Source organism: Apium graveolens, chromosome 10 (assembly GCF_009905375.1).
Source record: "Apium graveolens cultivar Ventura chromosome 10, ASM990537v1, whole genome shotgun sequence".
Lineage (NCBI taxonomy): Eukaryota > Viridiplantae > Streptophyta > Magnoliopsida > Apiales > Apiaceae > Apium > Apium graveolens.
In genome coordinates, this window is record NC_133656.1 from 2,869,359 (window position 1) to 2,881,133 (window position 11,775).

An 11,775-nucleotide genomic window follows, 5' to 3' on the forward strand; every position below is an offset into this window, starting at 1 on the left:
GAGGACGTGTCCACGGTTTAAAGAAGAAAATATACGAGATGAGGATTAATATATATATATATACAAGACGAGTCTACAAGAAAGGTTTGGCAAGATATATGAATAAAACGATGAAAATCCCCTGCGAGAAGACGCGTCCTAGACGCCTATTATGGATAATACAGAAGTTAGTTAAAAAGGTTAAGTGCATTGCATGACGCGTCCTAGTTTGAAGACGCGTCAATGTTATCTTTGTTACAACAAAATAGTCAATATTTACTAAAGTATGCAGCAAGCAAGTAAAAGGACGCGTCCTACGTGATTAGACGCGTCAACCTCCTTAATTTCAGCAAAATTTTAGTCGATTATAATCGATTTGGGGCAAAAATTAGGTTACCCTAGAAACATGTAATTGGAGATCACAGGAGCATAACATGACGTTTCTTGGTGGATATACACATATACATACACTATTATAACGAAGAACAGTTATATAAAATATGGAGGATACGAACATTTTTTTGCTTATTATAGACGATTTGCTCGGTGAAATGAAGAAATGAAGAAAGATTTACATACCTTTCGAGTTGGGAGAGTGATTGAGTTGAGAAAATCGGAAAATGGACGGGAGAACGACCGGATTTTTTGAACTTCAAGCTTTTTGCTTGAACGGCGGCGACATTGGTTGTTGGGAGAGAATAAAGTGATGATTGGTTTTTATTTCATAGTATTTGTAGGGAAAAGGTAATGATGATGTGTGTAACAGCTGTCACGCAACAGCTATAGAGTAGTTTATTTTTGGAGAATAGGCATACAAAGCAGTTTATTTCCAAATTTCTATGATCATAATTTTTTAATTAAAAGTTAAGTTAGTTTAGATCAATGTTATATGAATTATCTTTAGTGTGATATTAACTTCTCTTCATCTTTGAATCAATAGTATATATTATTTTGTTTTAATCCGAGATTCATTATACAGACTAAATTATTGAAATTTGTTATAGCTAAAATTTGGCATTGGATCGGTTCGGGTCAAGGATGGGTCAATTGAAGTCAAATTAGGGTAAAAGAATGGAAGTTAAGTTTAAGACTGCAAGGGAGAAACATAAGACGCGTCATGAGCTGGTGGACGCGTCCTCCGTGTTTGGAATGCTTAGTATGAATGTCTCATGAGTAATATGGTACTAACGCGCCCAAAGAGGTGGGGGGTGTTGGATTTTTAACGCAGCGGGGGCATGGCAAAACACTTTTACACATACAAAATCCAAATATAAGCATATAAATCGTGAATAAAAATTCGAGGGATCGAATCTAACCTTTTAAAATAATTCGGAGACAACGATCAGAGATCCTTAGCAGTTGCTCCTCAAGTGTGAAGCACTCCACCGGTATCCACCAAGAAAACGATGTTAAGGAGGAGGAAGGAGGTGGAGAGAATTGGGTTTTCCAAACTTTTTGGGTTTTCGGGTTTCGATGGGGTTAGAATAAAATAGGGTCTATAATAGTGTATTTATAGGCAAAATTTTCAGCTGAAATTTTCCCATAAATAATAATATTATTATCCCATTTATTATTCTCATTAATAATTAAAACACCTTTTAATTATTAATCCTTTTTCTAAACACTTTAGAAATAATTCTCTCTCTTGATTTAATTTCCAAAAATTAAATCCTTAATTAATAATATTAAGAACTTTTCTTAATTAATTTATAATCAATTAAATCTCATTTAATCAATTATTAAATTTGCCAATTAATTATTTATTTCATAAATAAATAATTATTAGCCATTATTAATTAATTCCTCCACCATTAAATCATTCTCTTTTTATGGTGTGACCCTGTAGGTTCAATATTAAGCCGGTAGTAGAAATAAATAATAATAAAACTATTTTATCATTATTTATATAAATTCTCTAATTTATTAAATATGATTAATTAATTAATCACATTTATTCTACATCGTGAGGGATACTTCTCAGCATATCGCGACTATCCGGATAATATGAATTCACTGCTTAGAATACCAAGAACCTATTCAGTGAATAGTTACCGTACAATAAACTCCTTCTACCCTACAATGTCCCGATTAAATACAAGGCATGGATCTCGTGTCAAGCCTATCTAATTCAATCACTTGCTTACCATTTACTATGCGTAGTTCTATGCAAATTAGAAACTCCTTTCTAATTTCATTCACTCTGGCCAGAGATTCCTGAACTAGCATAAGTGGATCAGCCTTGAACATTCGCTTCCTTCACTGGAAGGGGTAGATCCTTTATTGATCATACACTATCTTCGTGTATAAATTCCTATACCCAGAAGAGCCCTAATAATTGTCCCTGGAGACTAAGAACTAAACCAAAGCATAGTTCAGTGTACACAAGATGACTATGATGACCTCAAGTCTAAGGATACTTGTACAACTATCACTAAGCGAACAACTGCTGACACGTGAGTGAACTCCATCAGTTGTTCAGCTGGGCGAGTCATGTTCAGTGAACTTATTCCATAATAAGCACCTACATACTAGCTATAGTGTCACCGCACAAATGTCTATGAGAACAGACATCCTTCATAATGAAGCAAGCATAGTATGTACCGATCTTTACGGATTATTAATTACCAGTTAGTAATCCTATGACCAGGAACTATTTAAGTTTAGAGTTGTCATCTTTTTAGGTCTCACTATTATGATCTCATCATAATCCATAAAAAGCTTTACTCTAAACTATGGTATATCTTATTTAAACACTTAAATAGATAAAGCCCGTAATAAAAATAAAACAAGTCTTTATTAATATCAATGAAATCAAAACAGATTACATAAAAGTTATTCCTAAATCCTAATACATGATTGGACTTAGGACATATTCCTTTCAATCTCCCACTTGTACTAAAGCCAATCACTCTGGTATCTAATACCCATCTTGTCTTTATGATGATCAAAGTGACTTTCATAAAGTAGCTTTGTGAGTGGGTCTGCTATGTTGTTATGTGTGTCAACTCTATTTCAATACAATACAAGAAATGTTACCGCGCTCCCACTAACCCTTTTGCAGACGCATGGTTCATCTTCGTTTTTGATAAAATCAAACTCTTTGATTGTCTCATCAAAACGAATGTTCCATCTTTCGAGAAGCCTGCTTAAAACCACATATGGTTCGCAGCAGCTTACACACTAGGTTTTCATTTCTCTTGGAAAGAAAACCATCTGGCTAATTGCCAGATCTCATAGTCGTAGTAAGCAGCATTCGCAAGCAAAATCCGAACTGATTTTAACAGGGCTACAGGTAAAAGGTTTCATCAAAGTCAATCCATTGCCTTTGTTTGAATTCTTTTGCCATAAGCCTGGCCTTAAAGGTCTCCACCTGACCATCTGCTCTAATCATTCTTTTGTATCCCGTATACATAGATTTCTTTCCGGATTTCATGGCACTATGCCATTTCTCTGAGTCAACACTACTCATAGCCTCATTATAGGTCACAGTGTCGTCATCATCAATGATCGACAACTCATTGTCATTCTCAATGACAAGGCCATATTACCTCTCAGGTTGGCGAGACACTCTCCCTGACCTATGAATGGGCTGTTCCACAAAAGGTTATTCAGTCAGAACAGGTGTTTCCACTTGATCCGTAGTAGTTTGTGCTTCTTGAACTTCATCAAGTCCAATTTTGCTCCCACTGTTTCCTTCAAGGATAAACTCCTTTTCCAAGAAGGTAGCATGTCTGGAGACAAACACCCGATGATCGGTGCAAAAGTAATACCCTAAAGTCTCTTTAGGATATCCCACAAAACTACATTTTACGGATCGATATTCTAGCTTATCTGGGTCAACTTACTTGACATAAGCTGGACATCCCCAAATCTTAACGTGTTTAAGACTCGGTTTCCTTTCTTTCCATATCTCATACGGAGTTTGAGGAACAGATTTGGAAAGCACCTTATTCAATAAATATGCTGAGGTTTCCAATGCATAACCCTATAGGAATACTGGAAGATTTGCATAGCTCATCATGGACCGAACTATGTCTAACAAAGTTCAATTTCTCCTTTCAGATACCAATCTGGAGGAGTCCACTTGGAGACTATACCATTTACTTTGAGATAATCTAGAAACACTCCATTAAAGTATTCACCACCTCGATCTGATCGAAGAGTTATAATACTATGTTTGGTTGTTTCTCCACTTCATACTTATATTCTTTGAACTTTTCAAAGGCCTCAGACTTGTGTTTCATCAAACACATATCCGAATCCAGATCTATCATCTATGAAAGTAATGAAGTATGAAAATCCACCCATGGCTTGCGTAGACATTGGTCCAAATACATCTGTGTGTACCATTCCTAGCAAATCTGCAGCCCTCTCTCCATGTCCACTAAATGGAGACTGCAATGCCACTATAAAGTGAGATTTTCATCATCCTTTTTCTTTTATTAGTTTGTTCAATCTGAAATAAATTATGTCACATACATACAGACCATTATTTAAAGCACCACGTCCATAAAGAATATTATCTCTAAGAATAGAACATTCATTATTCTCAATAATAAATGAAAATCCAGCCAAGTCTAACATGGGAATAATATTCCTCACAATCGAGGGAACAAAATAACAATTATTTCAAACAATAGTCTTGCCCGTAGGCATATGTAAATGAAATGATTCTACATCTTCAGCAGCAACTCTTGCTCTATTTCCCATCAGTAGAATCACCTCCTCTTCCTCAAGAGTCCTACTTCTCCTTGGTCCCTGCAACAAATTGCAGATATGAGAACCACAGGCGGTATCGAATACCCAAGTAGAAATGACATATTCACTTCTATCATGAACATACCTGAATCAGAAGCGGTAGTCTCACTACCCTTCTTCTTCAATTCTGCAAGGTAAACCTTGCAGTTCCTCTTCCAGTGCCCCACCTTGTTACAGTGAAAGCAAACAATTTTGCTCTTGGGGTCTTCAGCTTTTGGTGGAACCGACATTTTCTCACCCATTTTCTTCTTCTTGGAAGAGTTCCTCTTCCTTTTCTTAGGATTGGAACCTTCACCAATTAGAAGAACATCACTCTTCTTAGGGGGAAAATTCGATTCCGCAGTCTTCAACATGTTGTGGAGTTCAGGCAGGCTGACATCCAACTTATTCATGTGAAAGTTCACAACAAACTGCGAGAACGAACTCGGAAGCGATTGCAAGACCAAGTCTTGGCTCAGCTCCCCATCCATGGCAAAACCAAGTTGTCCAAGACGTTCAATCAAATTGATCATCTTAAGTACATGGTCATTCACAGATGATCCCTCAGACATCCTACAACCGAACAACTCCTTCGATATCTCATATCAAGCTGTCCTCCCTGCCACATCATACAACTCTTGTAGATGCATGAGGATAGTGTGAGCATCCATATGCTCATGTTGCTTCTGTAGCTCAATGTTCATGGAAGCTAGCATGATGCATTGAGCAACATTTGCATCATTTATCCACTTACGATACACAACATGTTCATCATTATGTGCATCACTAGCAGGTTCAGTAGGCTTAGGTGAGTCAATCACGTATTCCAACTTCTCAATCCTGAGAACAATTCTCAAGTTTCGAAGCCAGTCAGCATAATTAGGACCAGTCAATTTGTGAGCATCCAGTATGCTCCTAAGTGATAGTGCAGAAGACATAACGTACAAAGTAAATCTGTAAATGATAAACACATAACAACACTTAGCAAATATTCAATTTCATTTTAAAACACTACATGAATCGGGTCTTTATTCATAAGTGGCTCCCACTAGTTTATCTAATTTATTCAACCCCCTACGTGAAAAATTAAGCATTCATAATGCTAGTGGGAATAGGGATCCTACATTCCATTACACGACCCCGGCTGTAGCACGAACCGCCATGTAATATTCAATAGGCAGACAACTCTTGTCAATTACATCTAATGTTATTCCCTAATCAAACTTTAGCCTCTTGAATAATTGAGTCTCGGCTGTAGCACGACAAACTCAATATTCTAAGTCAAGTCTAACCCAACATTCCGTACAGTTGAATCAGTCCCCAAAGGCCCACGGCTGTAGCACGTACCGACCTTTAGATTCTTATTCAATGTACACATCTCTATGTAATAGACAAGTATTTCTTATTTCGAAATCAAAGCCCTCGGCTGTAGCACGAACCGACAATGATTCAAAAATAAGAACTACTTTCTACCATGTTGGAAGGCTATGACCGACACAAGCCCGTTGTATCATTGGCCAATTACTACTTGATATTATTTAATTTAAGAGGGATTATATTACGTTACAATCATAATCATATTATAAAGAGATTCTTCCTTTTAAATTAAATATTTCAAATCAATAATCAATAATCAGACGATTCCCAGATCGGGTGGAGCATTGTCAAGAGGCGTCACTTAATAACCCTTTCTTACATATAGAAATCTGTTGTTGACAGAATCATCATTTCTCTCATATCGAAAATTCATATTCAATTATGTGTTTCATAAACACAAGAATCTTATGATTGTATTCATAATATTGTTATTAAGGTTATGAAACAATTTCACTATACTAGGTTGTCTAACAAACGCCTTATGTTCATTTAAGTTCACCTATATCTATCATCGCATGATAAACTAAGCATATATCACATATATAAACATTAATAAACATCAAGGTAGGCATGTTACAACATCTAGCATATTAGTCTAACTATTATACATCTCTATGTATCACATTAAGCATTTAAAAGCAACTTAAACAGTCAAAACCAGCTTTAAAACACTTCATGGAAATATAAATAGTTCAAAACTTTTATATAAACTAAAATTGATCACTCCATTAGATCCGTCTCGGAAAAACGAATCCAACGGTATATTGCACGCCCAAAACAGAGTTACGAAACTCCCAGAAAATCAATTTTAAAATCAACAGTCGGGCTGTAACGCATTACAGGAACGCGTTACTAGCCCTGTAACGCATTCCGGTGATGCCTTACACCCCTTTTAAGCCATTAAAGGGTGTAACGCATTCCGTGAATGCGCTACAGGTGTGTAACTCATTCCCGGAATGCGTTACACTCCTTTTTTTTCGTTTTCGCAGCAGCCACTCTTTTCTCTCCTCGGTTGCCGTGCATGTCAGACCTATACCTTGCTTTGCTGACAGCCGAATAACAGCAGACAACAGCACAGTACAAACACAGCAGATGACAGCATATATAGATATATACATACATACAATTCATATATATATATAATTATTTAATTATGAATTTTAATTGAAACAACTTCAAAAATTCATAATAAAAAATCTATACATCCTAAAATTATGAAAAAAATACCCAGACGATCTACAACACTTGTAGAACCCAGATCAACATTCAAAATTATTATGAGAAACTATTTCTCATCAGACAAAATTAATCCATGATATAACTTGTAAAAATCATAATTAATTCATACAAGCACATAAAATTCTGAAATTTTCACCACAGATCTATATGCATACAACCTATGCTCTGATACCATTGTTGGATTTTTAACGCAGCGGGGGCATGGCAAAACACTTTTACACATACAAAATCCAAATATAAGCATATAAATCGTGAATAAAAATTCGAGGGATTGAATCTAACCTTTTAAAATAATTCGGAGACAACGATCAGAGATCCTTAGCAGTTGCTCCTCAAGTGTGAAGCACTCCACCGGTATCCACCAAGAAAACGATGTTAAGGAGGAGGAAGGAGGTGGAGAGAATTGGGTTTTCCAAACTTTTTGGGTTTTCGGGTTTCGATGGGGTTAGAATAAAATAGGGTCTATAATAGTGTATTTATAGGCAAAATTTTCAGCTGAAATTTTCCCATAAATAATAATATTATTATCCCATTTATTATTCTCATTAATAATTAAAACACCTTTTAATTATTAATCCTTTTTCTAAACACTTTAGAAATAATTCTCTCTCTTGATTTAATTTCCAAAAATTAAATCCTTAATTAATAATATTAAGAACTTTTCTTAATTAATTTATAATCAATTAAATCTCATTTAATCAATTATTAAATTTGCCAATTAATTATTTATTTCATAAATAAATAATTATTAGCCATTATTAATTAATTCCTCCACCATTAAATCATTCTCTTTTTATGGTGTGACCCTGTAGGTTCAATATTAAGCCGGTAGTAGAAATAAATAATAATAAAACTATTTTATCATTATTTATATAAATTCTCTAATTTATTAAATATGATTAATTAATTAATCACATTTATTCTACATCGTGAGGGATACTTCTCAGCATATCGCGACTATCCGGATAATATGAATTCACTGCTTAGAATACCAAGAACCTATTCAGTGAATAGTTACCGTACAATAAACTCCTTCTACCCTACAATGTCCCGATTAAATACAAGGCATGGATCTCGTGTCAAGCCTATCTAATTCAATCACTTGCTTACCATTTACTATGCGTAGTTCTATGCAAATTAGAAACTCCTTTCTAATTTCATTCACTCTGGCCAGAGATTCCTGAACTAGCATAAGTGGATCAGCCTTGAACATTCGCTTCCTTCACTGGAAGGGGTAGATCCTTTATTGATCATACACTATCTTCGTGTATAAATTCCTATACCCAGAAGAGCCCTAATAATTGTCCCTGAAGACTAAGAACTAAACCAAAGCATAGTTCAGTGTACACAAGATGACTATGATGACCTCAAGTCTAAGGATACTTGTACAACTATCACTAAGCGAACAACTGCTGACACGTGAGTGAACTCCATCAGTTGTTCAGTTGGGCGAGTCATGTTCAGTGAACTTATTCCATAATAAGCACCTACATACTAGCTATAGTGTCACCACACAAATGTCTATGAGAACAGACATCCTTCATAATGAAGCAAGCATAGTATGTATCGATCTTTGCGGATTATTAATTACCAGTTAGTAATCCTATGACCAGGAACTATTTAAGTTTAGAGTTGTCATCTTTTTAGGTCTCACTATTATGATCTCATCATAATCCATAAAAAGCTTTACTCTAAACTATGGTATATCTTATTTAAACACTTAAATAGATAAAGCCCGTAATAAAAACAAAACAAGTCTTTATTAATATCAATGAAATCAAAACAGATTACATAAAAGTTATTCCTAAATCCTAATACATGATTGGACTTAGGACATATTCCTTTCAGGGGGCGCCCTGTATTGGTGGAGAGGCAAGAGATGAGTTGGGTGTTCAGGTAAGAAAAGAAACATGTGATCCATAGGGTTCCTGTCCTGAAGGGGTGCATGGCATAAGAAGAGGATGTGTCCTATGCTTGAAGGATGAGTGATCTGGGACAAGTTCAGGACAAGACAAGCATGGAAGGAGAAGCATGAGATATTACTATTAACAAATTTGTTGCAGGTACTCTTTGAAGAGATCCCTCCTTGAGACGGTCAAGGAGGGGGATGTCCGTGAAAAGCTTGAAGGCCTCCAGGGGTATGCCTACTGACTGAGGGTCTCCTCCTCTATTCAACGGGTGTCCTCGTTGGGGATGTGGGGTTAACACTGGTGTGTGCTTTGGGAGCTCTATTCTTGTATTCAACGGGTGTCCTCGTTGAAGAACTTTGGAGTTATCCTACACTTTGCACCCAAGGAGTGTTATTCTTTCGCAAGGAGATGCACTATCCGTGAGGTCCTACGATTACGAACGAGCCTTAGGCCTTCGCGGTTGGGCCTCATAGTTGGACATTCCTAAAGCTAGCGGAAGATGGATTCCGGAAGGAATTCTACCGGGCCTGGGAATGATAAGTCTAAGCCCATTAGATTTCTTGTTCCCCAAGAACTACGTCAAGCTTGATTCCTATATAAAGGGTATGTAGGCACATTGAGGAGGGTAAGAAGTTGAGAGCTGAAAAGGAGCCACCACTTTCCCTAATCAATCTCAGCCACCGATTAACATACAACCACCACACACCGCTTGATTTTCCGGCAAAGAACCACCGTCATAGATCTTGATTTTGGCGAGAAACCTCAAACTTTGTTGTTACCAGATTCCTCCATCAACATAATTTTTTTTAAAACCATCAATAGGATAATTTTGTTTTAGCCTGAAAAGATTTTACTTTAGTTGGTTGAATTATATTTTGTTTCAATTTTATTTTAGTTTGGATCAACCCTATAATGCGTTTTTAGCCCAGATGAATACAATAATTATTTTATTTTAGCATTTTCAATAGTATAATTTTATAAGCAGGATCAATATTATTTATTATTTTCTTTTAACTCGAGACACATTATACTAACCAAATTCATCTAACTATAATTTTGTTTTAACTCTGATGAAAAGTGTAGATTATTTTAGAATAATAATAATTGAATTGGTTGTTATAGTAATATCATTTTTAAATTTAATTAAATAAAGATTAAGTTAGTAGAATAAGTTGATTTCAATATCAATTTGAATACTATAATACTAGATATCAATTAGAATTTAAATTGGTATAAGAGCTTAACTCAAATATCGATTAGGATAATATAGAACTCGATATTATTTAAAATTTAAACTAGTAGGGGAAATTGATCTCAATATAAATTAAAATTCTATATTATAATATTTAAGTCTGCCATAATATATTTTTAATTAATCACAATATCCGGTTAACCAATAAAAAATATGATTTATTTTATGACAAATTACAAGTTATTCCTAAATTTTAGATCAATCGAATAAAATCCAACATGATTCATAATATAACATTACTTCTTAACCAAGGTTAAAATTAAACCCAAAAACCTTTCTTGAATATAAGAAGGAATAGAATTAGAATACGGCCTCCTTGCCAATTATCATTCAGACATCTACAATTCTTCAAAGTACTTTGTTTATAATATGTTTTGTTATCATCAAGAAGATAATTTGTGGTTGTTATTTTTTCAGTCATAAATTGAAATAATTGTTATGAATCACATGTATTTTTGATGATGAACAAAATATCTAGTATAATTTTTCATTAAGTAGGTGTAGCGGTCAATGGCTAACTATATAGCTGTTGACAGAGTAGTTTATCAATAGATAAGTTTTTGCAACATTTTTCATGTAGATTTCAATAAAAAGTCATTAATGTAATTATTTATTCCATGGTCATAACAGACTCATTTAGTCTAGGGTAAAGACCCTAAATCCTAGAAATCATATCATTTAAATAGTGATTTCTATGTACAATATATTGATTATTATGTGTAATCTGGTGATTATTATGTGCAGTTTTTTGATTGTCGTCATACGATTTAGTGATTGAAGAGTATATCAGTATGAATAACATACTCACAGCAACATTTTGCATCCCCCCTTTTGATTTCTTTGTCTACTCTCAGACCTTTTCCTATATATTTTTTTCATTTATTTATTTGGGCTTAATAGAATCATAACCCACATAAGTGGACCAGACCCAACAAAGTTCAATATCTCTCTTTGTTCCTTTTATATTATTAGTTAAATTAGCTAAATTTTAGTGATTCTTGTAAGTATAATTAGTGATTTATCGCCGGAATATAACACATATGCTATTTATACTGATCGTTAAACACAATCATTATAACACCACCACATATCTCATCTTCATCACCATGACTGTAACAACCATAATTTCAAACAGAATTCACAAACTTTAACTATTAATACAGTGATTACCATGTGTAGAGGGTTGAGAAAAAGAAAAAACTCTTAAAAAAAGTTCAGAAAATATGAATGGAGGAATATATGTGGTAAATGAAATGTAACGAGCATGGATGATGGTAGTAA